Below are 24,335 nucleotides of genomic sequence, written 5' to 3' on the forward strand. Positions count from 1 at the left end.
TAGCTTGTGCATCACTATCACTAGATAAAAGGGAAGAAATCTGAGGGCAAGCACGGAGCGTGACTGGGCCAAGCTAGAGCAGCTTCTGAAGTTGTTGGAGTCGTTCGAAGTCCTCAACGACCAACTTCAAACTGACAGCCAGTTGCTGTCTTATGTGGTGCTGTGCATTTTTAAACTTGAGGAACACTTGCAGTGAACTAGTGTTGCAAAACAGTTGCCACAGGTCCTACTGAAGTCACTGCGTAAGCGCTGCGCATGTATTTGAAAAAAAATATATATATATTTCACCTTTATTTAACCAGGTAGGCTAGTTGAGAACAAGTTCTCATTTGCAACTTCTACCTGGCCAAGTTAAAGCGTAGCAATTCGACACATACAACAACACAGAGTTACACATGGAATAAACAAAACACAGTCAATAATACAGTAGAACAAAAGAAAACAAAAAGTCTATATACAGTGAGTGCAAATGAGGTAAGTTAAGGAAATAAATAGGCCATGGTGGCGAAGTAATTACAATATAACAATTAAACACTGGAATGGTAGATCGGCAGAAGATGAATGTGCAGGTAGAGATACTGGGGTGCAAAGGAGCAAAATAAATAAACAAATACCAGTATGGGGATGAGGTAGGTAGATGGGCTGTTTACAGATAGGCTAAGTACAGGTGCAGTGATCTGTAAAATGCTCTGACAGCTGGTGCTTAAAGCTAGTGAGGGAGATGTGAGTCTCCAGCTTCAGAGATTTTTGCAATTCGTTCCAGTCATGGGCAGCAGAGAACTGGAACGAAAGACGACCAAAGGAGGAATTGGCTTTGGGGGTGACCAGTGAGATATACCTGCTGGATCGCGTGCTACGAGTGGGTGCTGCTATGGTGACCAGTGAGCTGAGATAAGGCGGGGCTTTACCTAGCAGAGACTTGTAGATAACCTGTAGCTAGTGGGTTTGGCGACGAGTATGAAGCGAGGGCCAACCAACGAGAGCGTACAGGTCGCAATGGTGGGTAGTGTATGGAGCTTTGGTGACAAAACGGATGGCACTGTGATAGACTGCATCCAGTTTGTTGAGTAGAGTGTTGGAGGCTATTTTATAGATGACATCACCGAAGTCGAGGATCGGTAGGATGGTCAGTTTATACTGACAGTGGTGGAAAAAGTACCCAACTATCATACTTGAGGAAAAGTAAAGATACCTTAATAGAAAATTACTCATGTAAAAGTCACCCAGCAAAATTCTACTTGAGTAAAAAGTCTAAAAGTATTTGGTTTAAAATATACTAAAGTATCAAAAGTAAGTCTAAATCATTTCAAATTCCTTATATTAAGCAAACCAGATGGCATTTTCTTGTTTTTTTATTTTATTTACAGAAAGCCACGTGCACACTCCAATATTCAGACATAATTTACACATGCATGTGTGTTTAGTGAGTCCGCCAGATCAGAGGCAGTAGGGATGACCAGGGATGTTCGGTTGATAAGTGCATGAATTTGACTATTTTCCTGTCCTGCTAAGCATTCAAAATGTAAAGAGTACTTTTGGGCATCAAGGAAAATGTATGGAGTAAAAATTACAATATTTGCTTAAGGGATGTACAGTCGTGGCCAAAAGTTTTGAGAATGACACATATATACATTTTTCACAAAGTCTGCTGCCTCAGTTTGTTTGACGGAAATTTGCATATATTCCAGAATTTTATGAAGAGTGATCAGATGAATTGCAATTAATTGCAAAGTCCCTCTTTGCCATGCAAATGAACTGAATCCCCCAAAAACATTTCCACTGCATTTCAGCCCTGCCACAAAAGGACCAGCTGACATCATGTCAGTGATTCTCTTGTTAACACAGGTGTGAGTGTTGACGAGGACAAGGCTGGAGATCACTCTGTCATGCTGATTGAGTTTGAATAACAGACTGGAAGCTTCAAAAGGAGGGTGGTGCTTGGAATCATTGTTCTTCCTCTGTCAATCATGGTTACCTACAAGGAAACACGTGCCGTCATCATTGCTTAGCACAAAAAGGGCTTCACAGCAAGTATATTACTGCCAGTAAGATTGCACCTAAATCAACCATTTATCGGATCATCAAGAACTTCAAGGAGAGGGGTTCAATTGTTGTGAAGAAGGATTCAGGGCACCCAAGAAAGTCCAGCAAGCACCAGGACCGCCTCCTAAAGTTGATTCAGCTGCGGGATCGGGGCACCACAGAGCTTGCTCAGGAATGGCAGCAGGCAGGTGTGAGTGCATCTGCATGCACAGTGAGGCCTGGTGTCAAGAAGGGCAGCAAAGAAGCCACTTCTCTCCAGGAAAAACATCAGGGACAGACTGATATTCTGCAAAAGGTACTGGGATTGGACTGCTGAAGACTGGGGTAAAGTAATTTTTTCTGATGAATCCCCTTTCCGATTGTTTGGGTCATCTGGAAAGAAGCTTGTCTGGAGAAGACAATGTGAGCACTACCATCAGTCCTCCGTCATGCCAACAGTAAAGCATCCTGCGACCATTCATGTGTGGGGTTGCTTCTCAGCCAAGGGAGTGGGCTCACTCACAATTTTGCCTAAGAACACAGCCATGAATAAAGAATGGTACCAACACATCCTCCAAGAGCAACTTCTCCCAACCATCCAGGAACAGTTTGGTGACGAACAATGCCTTTTCCAGCATGATGGAGCACCTTGCCATAAGGCAAAAGTGATAACTAAGTGGCTCGGGGAGCAAAGCATCAATATTTTGGGTCCATGGCCAGGAAACTCCCCAGACCTTAATCCCATTGAGAACTTTTGGTCAATCGTCAAGAGGCGGGTGGACAAACAAAAACCCACAAATTCTGACAAACTCCAAGCATTGATTATGTAAGAATGGGCTGCCATCAGTCAGGGTGTGGCCCAGAAGTTAATTGACAGTATGCCAGGGCGGATTGCAGAAGTCTTGAAAAAGAAGGGTCAACACTGCAAATATTGACTCTTGCATCAACTTCATGTAATTGTCAATAAAAGCCTTTGACACTTATGAAATGCTTATAATGCTTGAAATACTTTAAAGTACTACTTAAGTATTTTACACCACTGCATACTGAATCGTCTTGCAGCCATCTTCGATCCACCCCTGCAGCAGCTTGCCTGATGGATCCAAGTGTTTCTCTGGCACTTCGCTCAACAGAAATGGAGCCACTGATGAGGGAAGCGGAGTCTATTGTACTTCAGCAAATTCAGAGAGTACAGCCGTGGAGCAGCAGGACCCCAGGAAGATGCCAATACGATAAATTCAGCAAGCATCTCAACAATATTGATTCAGAAAAATAGCCTCCTGAGGTTGTGATTGTGTCTGAGGTCACTGTCCAGCCGGAGGGTCAACCTGGCAGGACATTATGTGTCCCGTGTGATCTGTGGAAATACCTGGAAAAGGTATATGGGGGCATGTTCACAGCGTCACCTCTCCAGTTCTGGCAGGCAAAGGATGGCGGTTTATCCACACTGTGGCACTGGTTTCTGCCCCTGCATTCCAACCGTTCGTGGTGATATAGAATACTGTCTGTGGACAACTGTCATCAGGCTTGAGAAACCGAACGACCACCTCTCTGAACTGATAGATTTGTGAAGAAACTTTGTATTGCCTACGTTTTTATTAACCCTATTTGAAAGGGACATTGAGATATACATGTTTAATATTACATAAACATAACATGTTAAATGTGCCATGACATAATTTGTTGTTTTTTCCTCTCTTTGTCAGATAAAAAATACTTGATTCATCTTACATCTACTAATATAAAAACATTGGATTGGTGTAAACATGAGCAAGAGAGTGTCTTTCCACCTTATTTAATACTGGAATACTTTTCCAACCGTCTTGAAGGAGATCCCACATATGCTGAGCATTTATTGGCTGCTTTTCCTACACCTCTGTGGTTCAACTCATCCCAAACCATCTCAATTGGGTTACACAGCCTGGACGTGTGTTGGGTCATTGTCCTGTTGAAAAACAAATGATCATCCGAGTAAGCACAAACCAGATGGGATGGCGTATCGCTGCAGAATGCTGTGGTAGCCATGCTGGTTAAGTGTGCCTTGAATTCTAAATACATCACAGACAGTGTCACCAGCAAAGCACTATCACACCTCCTCCTCCATGCTTCACACTAAACACCACACATGCAGTGATCATCCGAACACCTACTCTGCGTCTCACAAAGACATGGCGATTGGAACCAAAAATCTCAATTTTGGACTCATCCGAAAAAAGCACCGATTTCCACCGGTCTAATGTCTATTACTTGTGTTTCTTGGACCAAGCAAATCTCTTTTGCTTATTGGTCCTTTAGTAATGGTTTCTCTGCAGCAATTCGGCCATGAAGGCCTGATTGACGCAGTGTCCTCTGAACAGTTGATTTTGAGATGTTTAAGTTACTTGAAATCTGTGAAGAATTTATTTGGGCTGCAATTTCTGAGGCTGGTAATTCTAATGAACGTATCCTCTGCAGCAGAGGTAACTGGGTCTTCCTTTCCTATGACGGTCCTCATGAGAGCCAGTCATCATAGCGCTTGATGGTTTTTGCAACTGCACTTGAAGAAACTTTCAAAGTTCTTGAAATGTTCCCTATTGACTGACCATCATGTCTTAAAGTTATGATGGAATGTTTCTCTTTGCTTATTTGAGCTGTTCTTGCCATAATATGGACTTGGTCTTCTATCAAATAGGGCCCTCTTCTGTATACCACCTCTACCTTGTCACAACACAAGTGATGGGCTCAAACGCATTAAGAAGAAATTCTACAAATTAACTTTTAACAAGGCACACCTGTTAATTGAAATGCATTCCAGGTGATAACCTCATGAAGCTGATTGAGAGAATGCCAAGAGTGTGCAAAGCTGTCATTAAGGCAAAAGGGTGGCTACTTGAAGATTCTAAAATATCTTTTGATTTATTAAACACATTCCATGTGCGCTATTTCATAGTTTGATGACTTCACTATTATTCTACAATGTAGAAAAAAGTAAAAATAAAGAAAAACCCTTGAATGAGTAGGTATGTCCAAACTTTTGACTGGTGCTGTATGTCCTGGCCATGAAGATATATGGAGTCCTCTAGCAGGGTTTCAACAACCCTCTCCTCAGGCCCCCCGCAGACGTTGCACATTTTTGTTTTCACCCTAAACTTGCACACTTTATTCAATTAGTCAAAGGCTTGAGGACTAATTGAGTCAGGTGTGCCAGTTTAAGGTTAAAACAAAAATGTGAAACGTCTGGGGGGGCCTAGAAGAGGGTTAGGAAACCATTAGTGTCCAAAAGCCTGTGCTAGCATGGTCAGCACCATTGAGAACTGTCACCATTTTGATTTAGTCAACTGGGCGGGACTTCCAACTTCATTGGCTAATCCCTCCTGACCCGTTTGGCATGAACTGATGACCCGGTTGTATTTATGACAGCAGGGTCATCAGGATGGATCAGCCAATGAGTTTTACTTGTGAAGAAGGAAATTGGCTATTTCAAGATGGAGATGGTCTCAATGGCGCTGCCCATGCTCTCACAGACGCCATCATGACATAGATACAGATGTTCTGTCTATCCAAGTCTATGGTCCATCACCTTATATATTACTGCTCCCCAGTGGCACGAAGTGACACCCACCCCCCAAAAAACAAAACATAGGCCTACAAATGGCTCTTAGCCTCCCACGCATTGGCTACTTTCTGTCCCCAACACTAAAACTAAATATAAAAATGTAATTAAATGTTTTTAAATCAAACAAAGTATACTAAACAAAAATATATAAGCAACAGGTAAAGTGTTTGACCCCTGTTTCATGAGCTGAAATAAAATATCCCCAAAATGTTCCATATGCACAAAAAGCTTATTTCGCTCACATTTTGTGCACAAATGTGTTTACATCCCTGTTAGTGAACATTTTGCCAATATAATCCATCCACCTGACAGCCGCAGCATAACAAGAAGCTGATTAAACAGCATGATCATTACACAGGTGCACCTTGTGCTGGGGACAGTAAAAAGGCCACTCTAAAATGTGCAGTTTTGTCACACAACACAATTCCACAGATGTCTCAAGCTGAGGGAGAGTGCAATTGACATGCCGACTGCAGCAATGTCCACCAGAGCTGTTGCCAGGTAATTTAATGTTAATTTCTCTACCATAAGCTGCCTACAATGTCATTTTAGAGAATTTGGCAGTAGACCACATGTAACCACACCAGACCAGGACCTCCACATCCGGCTTCTTTACCTGCGGGATCGTCTGAGACCGGCCACCTGGACAGCTGATGAAACTGAGGAGTATTTCTATCTGTAATAAAGCCCTTGTGGGGAAAAACTTGTTCTGATTGGCCGGGTACTTGAGCCCCAGTGGGTGGGCCTGGATCCCAAGTGGGTGGGCCTATGCCTTCCCAGGCACACCCATTGCCGCGCCCCTGCCCAGTCATGTGAAATACATAAATTAGGGCCTAATGTATTTATTTAAATTGACCAATTTCCTTATATGAATGGTATCTCTGTAAAATCATTGAAATTGTTGCATGTTGCATTTATATTGTTGTTCAGTATAAATAAAAACTAGTAAATCAAGTCTGAAAACTAATTGAAACTAAAGTTGAAGAAAAAAACGGAAGAAAAAAAACAGAAAAAAAACAAAAAATATTTAAATAACAAAACCCAGATTCACATGAGAAACACCTGGTTCACCACAGGGATTGTGCATGTGTGCTGGTGGTGTCACAATTCCAGGTAATGTGTTATGAATCATGACAAAATAAAACATCACCCATGTCACACAACACAAGAATGCTAAGATATAAACCTCTTTCTGCTCAGGATGAACACAAATAGCCTATGCTTAGCAAAAAAGGTCCTATAGCTTCTTGGGTCTTTGATAGCTCCCAGTGTTTAGAAAACTACAATCTTAATATTTTGATATTTTTATTATTTTAACCTTTATTTAACTAGGAAAGTCAGTTAAGAACAAATTCTAATTTTATAATGACGGCCTACCTACCAAAAGGCCTCCTGCGGGGACAGGGGCTGGGATTAAAAATAAAAATATAGGACAAAAACACACATCACGACAAGAGAGAGACAACAACATAAAGAGAGACCTAAAGACAACAACATAGCATGGCAGCAACACATGACAACACAGCATGGAAGCAAGTTAGCAACACAACAACATGGTACGAACATTATTGGGCACAGACAACAGCACAAAGGGCAAGAAGGTAGAGGCAACAATACATCACGCAAAGCAGCCACAACTGTCAGTAAGAGTGTCCATGATTGAGTCTTTGAATGAAGAGATTGAGATGAAACTGTCCAGTTTGAGTGTTTGTTGCAGCTCGTTCCAGTCGCTAGCTGCAGCAAAATGAAAAGACGAGTGACCCAGGGATGTGTGTGCTTTGGGGACCTTTAACATAGTGTGACTGGCAGAACGGGTGTTGTTTGTAGAGGATGAGGGCTGCAGTAGATATCTCAGATAGGGGGGAAGTGAGACCTAAGAGGGTTTTATAAATAATCATCAACCAGTGGGTCTTGTGATGGAAATACAGAGATTACCAGTTTACAGAAGAATATAGAGTGCAGTGATTTGACCTAATAGATCTCTCATTGGCAGTGACCCCTCTCATAGCCAAGACATGCTTGGCTGACCCACTCTTCATTCTACATGCAGTTACTGGGGAAGTCTAAACAGAGCCAGAGGTTAATGTGGGATAATCTCCCCAGTATTTGAAGAATCCAGTGAGAACATTAGCATGTTAAACTGCGGCTGGAGGGGAGAGGGCGGCTGGAGGCCAGAGAGGGACGAGAGGGAGAGGGCGGCTGGAGGCCAGAGAGGGACGCTGGATATGTACTGAATGTTAGCATGCCAGAGGGTCTTTACATGGATTGAGGGCAGTGGGACCATTAATGAACTTCAGACCAAGGTCTTGTTTGATTTTCACTCATCGATGGCAAATTGCTCTAACCATTTTGCACAAAAACATTCCCCAAACAATTGTGTCGGTATAGAGGATAAAGTACCAATAGGTAGGGCCTAGAAAATAAAAACATTTTCCCCAAATTCCATTTTCTTAATTTAGTTTTCCAGGTTTCCATTTCTGGTTTTTAGGATTTCACTCTCAAAAAATCTGACTTTTTAAATAGAAAAACAACCAAATTGGACATTCTAAGTCCACAACAATGCCTAAACCACACCAGGAGACCACTTGAGTTCTGGGGAAAAATGACCCTTTAATGCAAGTGTACACCAGCCAGAGTCTGTTGTTTGGTTAGCGGTGTTCCTGTAGCACTCATGTGATTGCAGAGTTTGCTAACCAAATGGCCAATGGCTTGACGCAAAGAATCATGCTATAATTCTGCCAGCTAGGAATAGGTTACTTTGTAGTTAACATTTATTTGAGAAGGTTTTTGGGAAAGTGTTACTTACCATCTACAGCGCATTTAGAATCTATTCAGACCCATTCACTTTTCCCACATTTAGTTTTTGTTACAGCCTTATTCCAAACTAGATTAAATGGTTTCCCCGCATCAATCTACACACAATACCCCATAATGACAAAGAAAGAACAGGTTTAGACATTTTTGCAAATGTATTAAAAATCAAATAAAAATATTACATTTACCTAAGTATTCAGACCCTTTACTCAGTACTTTGTTGAAGCACTTTTGGCAGCGATTACAGCCTTAAGTCTTCTTGGGTATGACGCCATAAGCGTGGCACACCTGTATTTGGGGAGTTTCTCCCATTCTTCTCTGCAGATCCTCTCAAGCTATGTCAGGTTGGATGGGGAGCGTCACTGCACAGCTATTTGCAGGTCTCTCCAGAGATGTTAGATCGGGTTCAAGTCCGGGGTCTGGCTGGGCCACTCATGGACATTCAGAGACTTGTCCCAAAGCCTATGTTGTCTTGGCTGTGTGCTTAGGGTCGTTGTCCTGTTGGAAGGTGAACCTTCGCACCCAGTCTGAGATCCTGTGCGCTCTGGAGCAGGTTTATCTGGGATCTCTGTACTTTGCTCCATTCATGTTTCCCCTTGATCCTGAATAGTCTCCCAGACCCTGAAAAGCATCCCCACAGCATGATTCTGCCACCACCATGCTTCACTGTAGGGATGGTATTGACCAGGTGATGAGCGGTGCCTGGTTTCCTCCAGACATGACACTTGGCATTCAGGCCAAATAGTTCAATCTTGGTTTCATCAGACTAGAGAACTTGTTTCTCATGGTCTGGGAGTCCTTTAGGTGGCGTTTGGCAAACTCCAAGCAGGCTGTCATGTGCCTTTTACTGAGGAGTGAATTCCGTCTGGTCACTCTACCATAAAGGCCCGATTGGTGGAGTGCTGCAGAGATGGTTGTCCTTCTGGAAGGTTCTCCCAACCCCACAATGGAACTTTGGTACCCTTCCCCAGATCTGTGCCTCGACATAATCCTGTCTCTGAGCTCTACGGACAATTTCTTCAACCTCATGGCTTGGTTTTTGCTCTGACATGCACTGTCAACTGTGGGACTTTATATAGACAGGTGTGTACCTTTCCAAATCATGTCCAATCAATTGAATTTACCACAGGTGGACTCAAATCAAGTTGTAGAAACATCAAGGATGATCAATAGAAACAGGATGCACCGGAGCTCAATTTCGAGTCTCATAGCAAAGGGGCTGAATACTTATGTAAATACGTTTTTTACATTTCGTATTATAAAATGTACTAACATTTCCAAAAACTTTGTCATTATGGGATTGTGTGTAGATTGTTGAGGAACTATTTTTATTTAATCTATTTTAAAATAAGGTTGTATCGTAACAAAATGTGGAAAAGGGGAAGGGGTCTGAATACTTTCCGAAATGTTTTAAATTTTTTATTTATTTATCTAGGCAAGTCAGTTAAGAACACATTTTCAGAAGGTTGTTGTAAAATACAAATCACTAATGCATTTAGTTCATATGTCTTATGATTAACTTGGGCAAATTAATGCATTTTCTATTAAGTTCAACACTTTTAGTTGATTTCCTACTAGGTTCCATCCACTTTTTTACACTGTTGAATTCCGTTTTTCTTCATGATTCCGCACACGTTTTCCGCAACATGGATTCTATAGGGCATGACAAAGCGCAAACATGTAAATCCAATCGATAAATCTCTATTCAAGGTTAACACTCAGTTGACAGTGGTGGAAACTGTAGTGGTATTTAGTCCATTATGCAATATTTAAAATGTTACCTTCATTTAACTAGGCAAGTCAGTTAAGAACAAATTCTTATTTTCAATGACAGCCTAGGAACAGTGGGTTAACTGCCTTGTTCAGGGGCAGAATGACAGATGTTTACCTTGTCAGCTCGGGGATTCGATCTTGCAACCTTTCAGTTAGAAGTCCAACACTTTAACCACTAGTCTACCTGCCGCCCCGCTAATGTAATTGTCTTTGGTCCCTTGTCTCAGATGGACCATTTTAGAGACTACAAACAGACATACACCGAGCCACAGACACCTGCAAACAAAGGACATCCTTAATATTTGCAGCCCACACATTACTTAGGGTGTCTGACACAAACAGTATAATAGTGAGCATTGATTTCTTAAGTTTAGTTTTGCTGTCTAGAGGCAGGACAAGTGCCAAGTTGGCAGTGTTCCCATAAATTCCAGCGGTAGCAACCTATTCCTGAAGGTTGAGTCTGGGTCACACAGTTCTGGTTGAATGCACATACCTCCACATGTCATGCAGGTGAGGACCTGGGTGGATAGTGACAGGTTATACAGAATCACCAATGGAAATGTTTGCTTTGATTGTATCTACCACTGTCAGCACATTTTGTGCTCGTATCACATTTTGTGCCTGCAGGACACTGATTCCAAAACCAAAAGCTTTTTCTTTCTTTTTTAACCAAGAACCAGGGAGCTTGCATGCTCAGAAACTGAGATTTGAGATCAATTCCTTGCAAACAGCAGTAGCTATAACTCTATCCTCCTCCAATGTGAGTCCTTAGGCAGGGAGGGATGGCTTGGGAGGTTTTTGCATTTACTTTGGAACGCTGTGCACAAGCTCAATCCTTTCTTAAATTAAGCCACAACTGAAACAGAACACAGTCTCAGCATTGAAAAGAACCCGGGCTCAAAGTACAGAGGCACTCTGCCAAAGCACTGTGTACAAAGAGATTGATTGTTTTCTTGGTCCGTGCGTTGTTGTAAAGAAATACAGTATGTGTAAGCGTGTGATGCTGAGGTGACTATGTGTCCGTTTTACTACTTGGCATACACAAGACTTGCTACCTCCGTCCCCTAGAGTTGCTTTAATTTCAAGTCATGTTAACACATTTTTTATGTCACGTGCACAAGTACAGTAAAATGCCTTTCTTGCAAGCTCAAAACCCAACAATGGAGTAATCAATATCGTACAAAAAATAACAAGGTACAACAAAAACACACAAATAAAAATAAGAAAAACAAGAGAAAGTAAGAAGCTATATACAGGGTGGGTTCCAATACCATATTGACAATGTGCAGGGATACTGGAGTGATAGAGGTAGATTTGTATAGGAGTATGGTGACTAGGCATCGGGATATCTGATAGAGTAGTAGCAGTGTTACGGATACAAGTATCCTGTGTGTGTATCCTGTGTGTGTTTCTTTTCTCTCCGGCTCCCCTCACAGGTGAAAATCATCACTCCCCAATCAGTCAACAATCCAATCAACAATCAGAAGACACACCTCCTCCTGTTTCCTACCCTATCACAGTTCCTTCCCCATGGTTTAAAAACCCCATCATTTGTTTGCTCTAGAGCTCTCAATCTCTTTGTAAATGCCATGTTTGTATATCTCTGTTCTTTGTAGATTTCAGGAGCTCAATCTCTTTGTAAATGCCATGTTTGTAGATCTCTGTTCTTTGTAGATTTCAGGAGCTCAATCTCTTTGTAAATGCCATGTTTGTAGATCTCTGTTCTTTGTAGATTTCAAGAGCTCAATCTCTTTGTAAATGCCATGTTGGTAGATCTCTGTTCTTCATAGATTTCAGTAGCTCAATCTCTTTGTAAGTGCCATGTATGTAGATCCAAGTGTTTCACTCTCTCGTTGTGTCTTAACCTCTCTTTTGTTTGAGCACCTCCAAATCACTTTGTCATCTCCTGTGAGTATTGTTTTTGCTTATGGTGTTTGCTGGTGGGAAAAGGGGGAAACCAAGACAAGTCGCCCATGGGCATACACTACCCGTAGGTAAACTTTGTTAAAAACACTAGTTAGAACTGGGCGGACCACCCACTGTATTTTTGGTTAGTTAGCTGTTGTTAAAGTAGGCTAGTCTAGCTTAGGGGTGTTTTTGCATATTTGTTTCTTTCCTTGGGTCCAGCTCAGCCCCTTTTCCTGCTCCCCCATTACTGTGTGTTTATCAAATAAACCTTGAGTTTGACGGTAGATTTCAGTTGTCGTGGTTATTACGTTCACACTTTTACTTTGTCACAATTATAATTTACATGAGTTATGTTACGGGTCTCATTACCATCCCCCCTAGACTGTCGGGCCAAAAGGGATTCGTAACAAGCAGTATAACGTATATGATGATTGTATTTCAGGTTGTGCGAGTGTGTGTGGAGTCACCGGTGCCCAAAGAGTTTATGGCTTTAGTCTAACAATTTTCCAGGGCTTCCTTTCACACTGCCTGAAAGGGGTCCTGGATGTCAGGGAGCTCGGCCCTAGTGATGTACCTGGCTGTCCACACCACCCTCTGTATCACCATGTGATCGAGGACAGTACTGTTACCATACACCGAGCAGTGATGCAGCAAGTCAAGATTCTCTCAATGGTGCAGCTGTAGAACCAGCACCTTCGTCACTACTTTGTGCATGTATGTGAACCATTTTAAGTCCTTTTTGATTTGGACACCAAGGAACTTGAAGCTCTCGACACAATCCACTAATGTGGATAGGGGCGTGCCACCCCCACCATTTCCTGTCGTCCACGATCAGCTCCTTTGCATTAGTGATGTTGATGGAAAGGTTGTTGTTGGAGTTGTTGGAGTCGTGCGTGGTCACACAGTCGTGGGTGAACAGGGAGTATAGGAGGGAACTAAGCACACATCCCTGTTGGGCCCCCGTGTTGAGGGCCAACATGGCAGGGGTGATGTTGCTTACCCTCACCATTTGGAGACGGTCCGACAGTCCAGGATCCAGTTGCAGAGGGAGGTGTTCAGTCCCAGGGTCCTAAGCTTGGTGACAACCTTGGAGGGGATAATGGTGTTGAACGCTGAGCTGTAGTCAAAGAACAGCATACTCGCATAGCTATTCCTCTTATCTAGTTGGGTGAGGGCAATGTGGAGTGCAATTGAGATTGTGTCGTCTATCAATCTGTTGGGTGGGAATGCAAATTGTGGGTCTAGGGTGTCTGGGATGATGGAGTTGATGTGTGCCTGATTACAGATGTGAGTCCTACAGGGCGGGAGTCATTGTGGCATGAAGCCTTACAAGTTCTTTGGAACAAGAATGATGGTGGTCAGTTTAAAACATGTGGGGATTACAGACTGGGACAAGGAGAGGATGAAAATGGCTGGTAATATGCCTGCCAGCTGTTCTGTGCATGCTCTGAGAACGTGCTCCGGAATACAGTCGGGCCCTGTGGCCTTGCGAGTGTTGACCTGATTAAAGCCCTTACTCAAGTCGGCCTTGGAGAGCAAGATCACCCAGCCCTCTGGGTCGGTGGGGCCTTCACACACCCCACAGTGTTTATTGTCGACGCATGCATAAAATGCATTGAGTTTGTCTGGTAGAAGGCATCATTGGGCAGATCATGCCTGGTTCTTCCTTTGTAATCCGTAATGGACTGGAGCCCCTGCCACATGCGGCAGAGCCTGTGTAATATCATTCCACCATATTCCTATACCAGTGGCGGTCAGTGCCGTTTAAGATGAGGGAGTTCAGTTCAAAGTAACAGCGATAGGTTTAGGCTACTACATGATACTCACATTTTCCCTATACCCATCATGAGGTTGCTACAACCTAGCCTATGAATGAAAGTTATAAACGTTGGTGCAAACAGGTCGAGAGAAAAATATGAGGTGACAGTGACACATGGACAAACAGTGAAACATTCAATACCGGATTGCACACTCTTACCTGCATTTAGCTGATACAGGGTGCAATCATTAGTCCAACAGTTGCAAAGGAGTTTCTATTGGACAAATTCAGGTATGTTCATCCCTGTTTTGTTCAGTTTGCTTCCTTTTAAGAATGTTTTTTTCAACATTATCGGCTAAATAAATACACCCCTGATCACGCGTAAACACAGTTCAATTTCATAGCAGCCACGTTGTATTCCTTCTCACATCTAACGTTATGCACTCTCCTCCACTCACCTTGTCCCATCGCGTGTGGACTTCAATGCACAACACATTAGCTGTAAGTGACCAGACGAAAAAAACCTTTCCAAGCCAAATCATATCATAACTGCTACACATAGCCTACATCTTTGTCACTATATTAGCTAAAGTAACATCATAGTCAACATAGCTAATAGAACTAATGCTTTAGTCAACCCGCTACAATCATGCAGTAAAGTTAGTGTACAGTCAAGTAAGCAGTTACACTGGCGGGCCGCGGTGGCAATAGATGAGTAAAACCAAAAGCTTACCTTGACTTGGAAGAGTTAAAGTGTTGTGTTGGATAGTCATAGCCAGCTAGCTAACATAGCATCCCTCTGTTTGAGCAGGGTGTTTGAGTAGGCTAAACTAGCTAGCTGCATTTGCTAGCTAAGCAAGTGAAACTGAAATAATATTACGAGATGTCTTGCTTCTTCATTTTGGAAGATATTAATTTGTTCAAAAACTGTTCAACTATTGTCTTCTCTCGCATTCAACCATTCACAAAAAAGTTTTGCACTGCAGTACTAGCTAGCTGCATCTTAGGCTTTCAGTACTAGATTCATTCTCTGATCCTTTGATTGGGTGGGCAACATATGTCTGTTCATGCTGCAAGAGCTCCGATAGGTTGGAGGACGTCATAATTACTGTGTATGTCTATGGAAGGGGGTGAGAACCATGAGCCTCCTAGGTTCTGTGCTGTCCCTTTGCTCGTTTGAGGACTCTGCGGAGGTCGTAGTCCTCAGCAGTAGCCTCAGGGTTGTCTGCGATAGCCTTATGTGCGTTAGCCCTGTCCTTTAGTTTAGCATCAACCTCTGTGTTAAAGCTGCAATTTGTAACTTTTTGTTGTGAGTTAATAGATCACATAGAAATGTGAGTTATAGATCTTGTAAGGGTTTTCCTCCTCTTCGTCTGAAGAGGAGGTGTAGCAAGGATCGGACCAAGATGCGGCGTGGTAAGTGTCCATGGTTGTTTATTTAAAACATGAACTGAACACTCAATGAATACAAAACAATAAACGTGAACAAAACCGAAACAGTACCATGTGGCGAACAAACACAGACATGGAAACAATCAAACACCAAAACAACAGTGAAGGCTACCTAAGTATGATTCTCATAGTATGATTGAGAACCATACTAGGCCGAACACAGAAAACCAACCTAGAAACACAAAACATAGAATGCCCACCCAACTCAAGTCCTACAAATAACACAAGAACTAGGGTCAGAACGTGACAGTACACCCCCCCCCCAAGGTGCGGACTCCGGCTGCAAAACCTGAACCAATAGGGGAGGGTCTGGGTGGGCATCTGTCCACGGTGGTGGCTCTGGCGCTGGACGTGGACCCCACTCCACCATAGTCTTAGTCCGCCTCTGTGGCCTCCTAGGAACGGCGATTTTGGGCTTACTTGTGTTCAATTTGCAGACCCTGACCTGGGAACCCTAATAAATAGGCCCACAGGACTGAGGGACACCTCTGGACTTAACAAATTCCTCCGGACTGAGGGGCAGCTCAGGACTAAGGGGTAGCTCAGGACTGAGGGGTTGCTCAGGACTGAGGGGTAGCTCAGGACTGAGAGGTAGCTCAGACTGGTTGACGGCTCTGGCGGCTCCTGGCTGGCTGACGGCTCTGGCGGCTCCTGGCTGGCTGACGGCTCTGGCGGCTCCTGGCTGGCTGGCGGCTCCATGCTGATTGGCGGCTCTGGCGGCTTCTGGTTGGTTGACGGCTCTGGCGGCTCCTGGCTGGTTGACGGCTCTGGCGGCTCCTGGCTGGTTGACGGCTCTGGCGGCTCCTGGCTGGTTGACGGCTCTGGCGGCTCCTGGCTGGTTGACGGCTCTGGCGGCTCCTGGCTGGCTGACGGCTCTGGCGGCTCCTGGCTGGCTGGCGACTCTGGCGGCTCCTGGCTGGCTGGCGACTCTGGCGGCTCCTGGCTGGCTGGCGACTCTGGCGGCTCCTGGCTGACTGGCGGCTCATGACAGATTGGCGGCTCATGACAGACTGGTGGCTCATGACAGACTGGCGGCTCCAAGCTAGACTGGTGGCTCTGGCGGCGCCGGGGAGGCGGGAGACTCTCCGGCGGCGCCGGGGAGACGGGAGACTCTGGCGGCGCCGGGGAGACGGGAGACTCTGGCGGCGCCGGGGAGACGGGAGACTCTGGCGGCGCCGGGGAGACGGGAGACTCTGGCGGCGCTGGGGAGGAGGAAGGCTCTGGCGGCGCTGGACAGGCGGGAGCACCTGTAGATAAAGGACGGAGAGACAGCCTGGTGCAGGGGGCTGCCACCGGAGGGCTGGTGCGTTGAAGGCGTACTGGAGATCTTGAGAGCAGGGCTGGCACATCCGCCCTGGCTGGATCTTCACCCTAGCCCGGCAGATGTGGGGAGCTGGGATGTAGCGCACCGGGCTAAGCATGCGTACTGGGGACACCGTGCGTTCCACCGCATAACACGGTGCCTGACCAGTACAACGCCCGCAACGGTTAGCACTGCTAGGAGCACTGTAGCGCTGAGCTGGCACAGGACGTGCAGGGCTAGGGAGGTGCACAGGTGGCCTGGTGCGTGAGGTTGGCACAGTCTTCACCAGACGACTAGCACGCACCTCAGGACGAGTGCCGTGCATACTGCGCCAAACCAACAGCTCTCTCTCCTCACTCTCCTCCAATTTCATCAACAACTCCTCGAATGTCTCATAATCTCCCCTCCGTTCACTCTCCTCCAATCTGTCCAACAACTCCTCGACAATCTCAGACTCACCCCTCAACTTCGCCGACTGCTCCATTACCGCCCTGACCGGCTCTGGTTTCCTCCTTGGCTTCTTACGGAAAACAGGGGGAGTTGGCTCAGGTCTGACTCCTGACTCTGCCACACTCTCCCTGTGCCCCCCCCAATACATTTTTGGGGCGGCCTCTCGGGCTTCCAGTCGTGCTGCCGTGCCAGCTCCTCGTAATGCCGCCTCTCTGCTTTCGCTGCCTCCATCTCTGCTTTGGGGCGACGATATTCCCCTGGCTCTGCCCAGGGTCCTTTTCCGTCCAACTCGTCCTCGCATGTCCATGAGTCTTGTGATGCTGGCCGCTGCTGCTGCTCCTGCCTCTCCTGCTGCACTTTGGGGCGGCGATATTCCCCTGGCTTGGCCCAGGGTCCTCTCCTGTCTAGGATTTCCTCCCACGTCCAGGAGTCTTGTGTCTTCGGCCGCTGTTGCTGCTGCCCGTTACCACGCCGCTTGGTCCTTGGTTGGTGGGTGATTCTGTAAGGGTTTTCCTCCTCTTCTTCTGAAGAGGAGGTGTAGCAAGGATCGGACCAAGATGCGGAGTGGTAAGTGTCCATGGTTGTTTATTTAAAACATAAACTGAACACTCAATGAATACAAAACAATAAACGTGAACAAAACCGAAACAGTACCGTGTGGCGAACAAACACAGACACGAAAACAATCACCCACCAAAACAACAGTGAAACCCAGGCTACCTAAGTATGATTCTCAATCAGAGACAACTAACGACACCTGCCTCTGATTGAGAACCATACTAGGCCGAACACAGAAAACCAACCTAGAAACACAAAACATAGAATGCCCACCCAACTAACGTCTTGACCAACTAAAACAAACAAATAACACAAGAACTAAGGTCAGGATGTGACAGATCTTTCATTCTCATTGAAAGCAAGAAGCGGTAAATCTGTTCTATGCGCATTATTTCTATACTTCCTGTTCTTAAGTTTAGTTTTTGCATCTTTTACTTTTGGTTTGGACATCAGCTTCAAACAGCTGAAAATACAATATTGTTGGTTATGGAAAATATATATTTCACAGCGGTTTAGAATGAACAATGATTCTCTACACTATGCTTGCCTTTGTCACAAACTGAAATGAGGCGAACTATTAGAATTTTAGCAACCTTAGCAACCAGGAAATGGTGGAGAGATTTATGCAGTGCATCTTTAATCCAGGGCTTTGATTGAGGAAGCAGTAAACCATCACAGTGGGGACAACGTCGACAATGCATTTCCTAATGTCGCCAGTGACGGAGGTTGTTAGATGGTCGATGCTATCGGCGGCACCTCAGAACATATTTCAGTCAGAGCTAGCAAAAGCAGTCCTGTAGCATAATCTCTGATTCTGATGACCATTTCTCAAAGGTGAGAGTTATGGGTACTTCCTGTTTTAGCTTCTGCTTGTAAACAGGAAGCAGGAGTACAGAGTCATGATCCGATTCGCAGAATGGGGGACGAGGGAGTGCCTTGTATGCTTGCTTGTGGGTAGAGTAACAGTGGTCTCTGACTTTATCACCCCTAGTGGCAAAGAAAGCATGTTGATGGAAGTTGGGCATCACGTGTCTTAATGACGCATAACTAAAATCGCTGGCAACAAGGAAAGCAGCCTCTGGGTGAAATTTTCCTGCTTGTTTATAGCCTTGTACAGTTTGTTAAATGGAATGGAATGTGGAATGTATACAACAGTCAATAACAGCTTAAAATTCCCTCGGGATTTCGATTTCCCTGACTTCACTGTCGTGTCCGCTCGGAGAATGGAGAATCCATCGAGTTGGATTGCCATGGCGGATATCTTGTTCAAAAGCCATGTTTCAGAAAAGCAGAAATACTTGCTGTTACGCAAGTTCCATTGGTAGCAAATGCGCAATTGGAGGTCAATCATATTATGATCAAGTGACTGTACATTAGCCAATAGACTAGAGGGAAGAGGTGGCCAGTTTTACCTTTGCTTTAATCTCACCAGAACTCCCCCTCTCTTGCCTCTAACGCAGGCGTTTCCTCTTGATACCCCGAAAATTGGGTTGTACAGAAATAGCCCAGGGCAGAGGAGTCTAAATTGAAGCCGGAATTGAGGTAACTGCCAATCTGACGTTTGAAAGTTCTTGTCGGCTATAAGAACTGTTTCCACCATAATGCTCTCTATCACAGGGGGTCGGCAATAGGCGGCCCGTGGACCAATAATGACCCACAAGTGACTTTTTCGGGGACCACAAACAAATACATAAAAAAATATTTTGCTGAATTTTAGTCTAATTTAGGAAATCTGTTACCAAGTATTCCCACAAATAAAAAGAGATGTGATTGTGTCAATGTAATCAAGTTATGAAAATATTATTTTCAAATATAATCTCTTTTTGGGCTTACTGTTCAATTTGCAGTGTGCAAATTATTAAAATTATGTTCCAGCCCGCAGTTTAAATCTAGTTGCCTAACCCTGCCCTATTGCATTCAGTCAATTATCCACTTCATTTTTGTAGAGAACCGGGACCGCACAACAGCAAAATTCAGTACACATCCATAATCCTCTTTCAGAAAGCTGACCTCTATCAATTGCAAAGAAAAACATTTGACAGCATATGCTTAGAGGGGAGATTCTCTATCTACCTTACCAATATAACTGAGCAAGTTAGCATTAAAATGTTTGCATTGTAACTTTGCTACAATGTGACTCATATCACCTTAAGGGTGTTGAAAGTTCACAACCTTTTGAAAAAAAATAAACTGAGCTGAAAAAAAGGCAAATATAAAATGACTGATTATTTTATCTTCCTAAGTGAGACACGGTCAGGCTGCATGGCTCAGTCATAGAGGGTTTTTATGGAGCAGTGCATAGAACTACTCCTCACCCACTCACTCACCCTCTCACTCACCCTGTGTCTGTGTGCCTGAGCCATGGCTCCCGCTTGTAGCTCCATACCCCCCACTTGCAGTACAGGCTCCACGTTCATCCCTCACCAGTGCTCAAGCTCTTCTCCTGGCTGTTACGTTCAGCATCTGTTATCATAGCAATATCCACTCCAGGAGGGCAAAAGAGGGCCGTACCGTAGCCCCCACCATCAGCCACCTGACCAATCCACTTCCCTCCTCTCTCCTTCTGTCCTTAACTTGAGTCGTTTCCCTGTTTGCAGTATTGTCTCAGTCTGGATCTGTTCCCTCTCACAGTCTCTCTGCTAATGTTCCATTCCCTTCGATTTTGTAAGTTTCGTGCCCCTTTCCATCCTGTGAAATCCCGGCAGTGGCTGCTTGCTAATTGAGCCTGAGGTCATTGGCTAATAAAAAGGATTGAAAGGGAATTAAAGCCTATTTCCATAAGCCTAAAAGCACTGCAGCAGATCTGACCAGGCCCACAGATATGGTCCAGCCTAAAAATACCCACTATTCTGACCCATCCTACTTACACCAAATTGTTCACCTCCACCACCACCACCACCAGTGTGGTTTTAGAGTGAGCAGTCAGTCATTAGCCATTTAATTCCATTAGCCAATAGTACCCGCACCTGGCCGTCAGCAGTGACCCTAGTGACCTCATTACAATATAAACCATAATAAAACGTACTACCATACCAAAGGGAACTTTTATTTAAGCACACTTCATGCTTCACTGGGGAATATCCAACTGCCATGTAAGTGTCAGTTGCTTAAAAAATGTAACTGAATTTATGAACATTTTCTAACAGACACTTATAAACAGGTTCTTTAGATCAGTCGGGCCGGAAAATGTGGTAATATCATATGAAATACTACGGTATCCTAAAATGTTGTGACCATAAGTATCATGACATCTTAGTAACATGATTATTACCAGTATACCGTGCAACACTAGTTCTTAGAAGCTTTCTTTCAGAATAATTATATCAGTGATATTTCTCACAGCCTAGCACTATTGGTGTTTTGATTAGACCGATTATGATACCGATTATTGGAGGACCCCAAAAAAAAGCCGATACCGGTTAATCGGCCGATATTTATATATATATATTTGTAATAATGACAATTACATCAATACTGAAGGAACAATGAACTCTTATTTAAACTTAACATGATACATAAATAACATCTATTTAGTCTCAAATAAATAATGAAACATGTTCAATTTGGTTTAAATAAAGCAAAAATTCAGTGTTGGAGAAAAAAGTTAAAGTGCAATATGTGCCATGTAAAAAAGCTAGCATTTAAGTTCCTTGCTCAGAACATGAAAACATATGAAAGCTGGTGGTTCAATATTCCCAGCTAAGAAGTTTTAGGTTGTAGTAATTATAGGAATTATGATGCGTCGACTATTTCTCTCTATACCATTTGTATTTCATATACCTTTGACTATTGTATGTTCTTATAGGCACTTTAGTATTGCCAGCCTAATCTCGGGAGTTGATAGGCTTGAAGTCATAAACAGCGCTGTGCTTCAAGCATTGCGAAGAGCTGCTGGCAAACGCAGTAAAGAGCTGTTTGAATGAATGCTTACAAGCCTGCTGCTGCCTACCACCACTAAGGCAGACTGCTCTATCAAATATCAAATCATAGACTTACGAGACTTACGAAATACAAGCCTTAAGTCATTAATATGGTCAAATCCGGAAACTTTTAAAACAAAATGTTTATTATTTTAGTGAAATACGGAACCATTCCGTATTTTGTCAAACGGGTGGCAACCCTAAGTCTAAATATTGCTGTTACATTTCACAATCTTCAATGTTATGTCATATTTCTGTACATTTCTAGCAAATTAATTATGGTCTTTGTTAGGAAGAAACAGTTCACAATGATCCAGGCGGCCCAAACTGTTGCATATATCCTGACTCTGCTTGCACTGAACGCAAGAGAAGTGACATAATTTCCCTAGTTAATATTGCCTGCTAACATGTATTTATTTTAACTAAATATCCAGGTTTAAAAATATATACCTCTGTGTAATGATTTTAAGAAAAGCATTGATGTTTATGGTTAGGTACATTTGTGGAACAAATGTGCTTTTTCGCAAATGCGCTTTTGTTAAATCATTACCCGTTTCATCAAGTTGAAATAGGCTGTCATTCGATGATAAATTAACAGGCACTGAATTAATTATATGCGTAGGACAAGCTAGTTAACCTAGTAATATCATCAACCATGTGTAGTTAACTAGTAATTATGTGAAGATCGATTGTTTTTTATAAGATAAGTTTAATGCTAGCTAGCAACTTACCTTGGCTCCTTGCTGCCACAAGGTCCTTTTGACGCTGCACTCACGTAACAGGTGGTCAGCCTGCCACACAGTTTCCTCATGGATTGCAATGTAATCGGCCATAATCAGCATCCAAAAAGGCAGATTACTGATTGTTATGAAAACTTGAAAATCGGCCCTAATTAATCGGCCATGCCGATTAATCAGTCGACCTCTGGTTTTGATACACTTCTCTTTAAAAACCTAATTGTTTTACTGTCATGTCTGCTAGTCACGAGATGCGCTTCAAAAAGTAGGATTAATATAGGCCTAAAAATGTAATCCTAAACTATATTAAAGAATCCATCTTTCTGGTACTCCTTACATTCTTATTGGTGGCTAATGTTTTTAAAGTTGGCAGTAGTGTGTGTAGGCTTTGTGGGAGAGAGAGTGGTGTGTGTGTGTGTTTATGTGAGAAAATGGAGAGAGAGTGCGTGTGAGGGAGGGAGTGTGTGTGTGTTACAACTGAAGAGTAAAGGTTTCAGGAACCCTCCCCAGCCTCAGAGGATCTAGATAATTGTTCTAACCTCTCTGGATTACAACCAAATTATGACTAGTGTATTATATTTTGTATTGGATCATTAAAAAAAAACACAACTTTTACATTACTGTGTTGTCACACATGGAGCTAACAAAAATGTATGAAAATGTCTGCTCTACTCAAAATTACAACCAACTAATTGCAGCATTACTGCAAAAATGGAAGAGGCAAGAGGAAGGGGGAGAAAGTAAGGAACTTGTCTGTCAGCCATGTATTAACTTCTTAGGGCTCATTGGGACGCTAGCGTCCCACATCGACAACATCCGGTGAAATTGCAGAGCGAGAAATTCAGAATACAGAAATCGTAATATTAAACATTCATGAAAATACAAGTGTTATACATCAGTTAAAAGCATAGCTTCTTGTTAATCCAGCCGCTTTGTCAGATTTCAAAAAGGCTTTACGGCAAAAGCACACCATGTGATTATCTGAGGATAGCGCCCCGCACACAAAAGCATTACATACATTTCCAACCAAGCAGAGGCGTCAGAAATAGCGATAAAATAAAATCACTTACCTTTGAAGATCTTAATCTGGTTGCAATCACAATGTTCCCAGCTACATAACAAATAGTCCTTTTGTTTGATAAAGTTTACTTTATATCCCAAAAAAGCCATTGCAATTGTAAAAAGCCACAGATATTGTAATCAGTGGTGAGCTGGGAAAAAAAATCTGGATGGATTGCCTGCCATATCAGTTCTGTTACACTCACAGACATTTTCAACCTCTCCCTGTCTGACTCTGTAATACCAACATGTTTTAAGCAGACCACCATAGTCCCTGTGCCCAAGAACACTAAGATAACCTGCCTAAATGACTACCGACCCATAGCACTCACATCTTTAGCCATGAGTGCTTTGAAAGGCTGGTCATGGCTCACATCAACACCATTATCCCAGAAACCCTTGACCCATTCAAATTCATATACCGCCCCAACAGACCTACAGATGATGCAATCTCTATTGCACTCCACACTGCCCTTTTCCACCTGGAGAAAAGGAACACCTATGTGAGAATGCTATTCATTAACTGCATCTCAGCGTTCAACACCATAGTGCCCTCAAAGCTCATGACTAAGCTAAGAACCCTGGGACTAAACACCTCACTCTGCAACTGGATCCTGGACTTCCTGACGGGCCGCCCCCAGGTGGTAAGGGTAGGTAACAACACATCCGCCACGCTGATCCTCAACACAGGGGCCCCACAGGGGTGTGTACTCAGTCCCCTCCTGTACTCCCTGTTCACTCATGGCTGCATGACCAGGCACAACTCCAACACCATCATTAAATTTGATGACACAACAGTGGTAGGCCAGATCACTGACAACGATGAGACAGCCTATAGGGAGGATATCAGAGACCTGACCGTGTTGTGCAAGGACGACAACAACAAAGACAAAGGAGATGATTGTGGACTACAGGAAAAGGAGGACCGAGCACACTCCCATTCACTTTGACGGGGCTGTAGTGGAGCAGGTTGAGAGCTTCAAGT

General features: G+C 43.7%; 1 protein-coding gene across 2 annotated transcripts in view; it reads right to left on the reverse strand.

Annotated features, from left to right (window-relative positions):
* LOC139371109 (S-adenosylhomocysteine hydrolase-like protein 1) overlaps window positions 1–24,335 on the reverse strand; it is a 62,553-nt gene that overhangs the window by 26,955 nt on the left and 11,263 nt on the right. Inside the window, exon 1 of one of the 2 annotated variants that reach the window (XM_071111186.1) lies at window positions 19,974–20,025. The exons of the other annotated variant lie outside the window; for it this stretch is intronic. The gene's annotated coding sequence lies outside the window, so the exon portion shown is untranslated. Of the gene's footprint in view, window positions 1–19,973; window positions 20,026–24,335 lie in introns of those variants that run through there. 2 annotated transcript variants of the gene reach the window in all.

Source organism: Oncorhynchus clarkii, chromosome 17 (genome assembly GCF_045791955.1).
Source record: "Oncorhynchus clarkii lewisi isolate Uvic-CL-2024 chromosome 17, UVic_Ocla_1.0, whole genome shotgun sequence".
Lineage (NCBI taxonomy): Eukaryota > Metazoa > Chordata > Actinopteri > Salmoniformes > Salmonidae > Oncorhynchus > Oncorhynchus clarkii.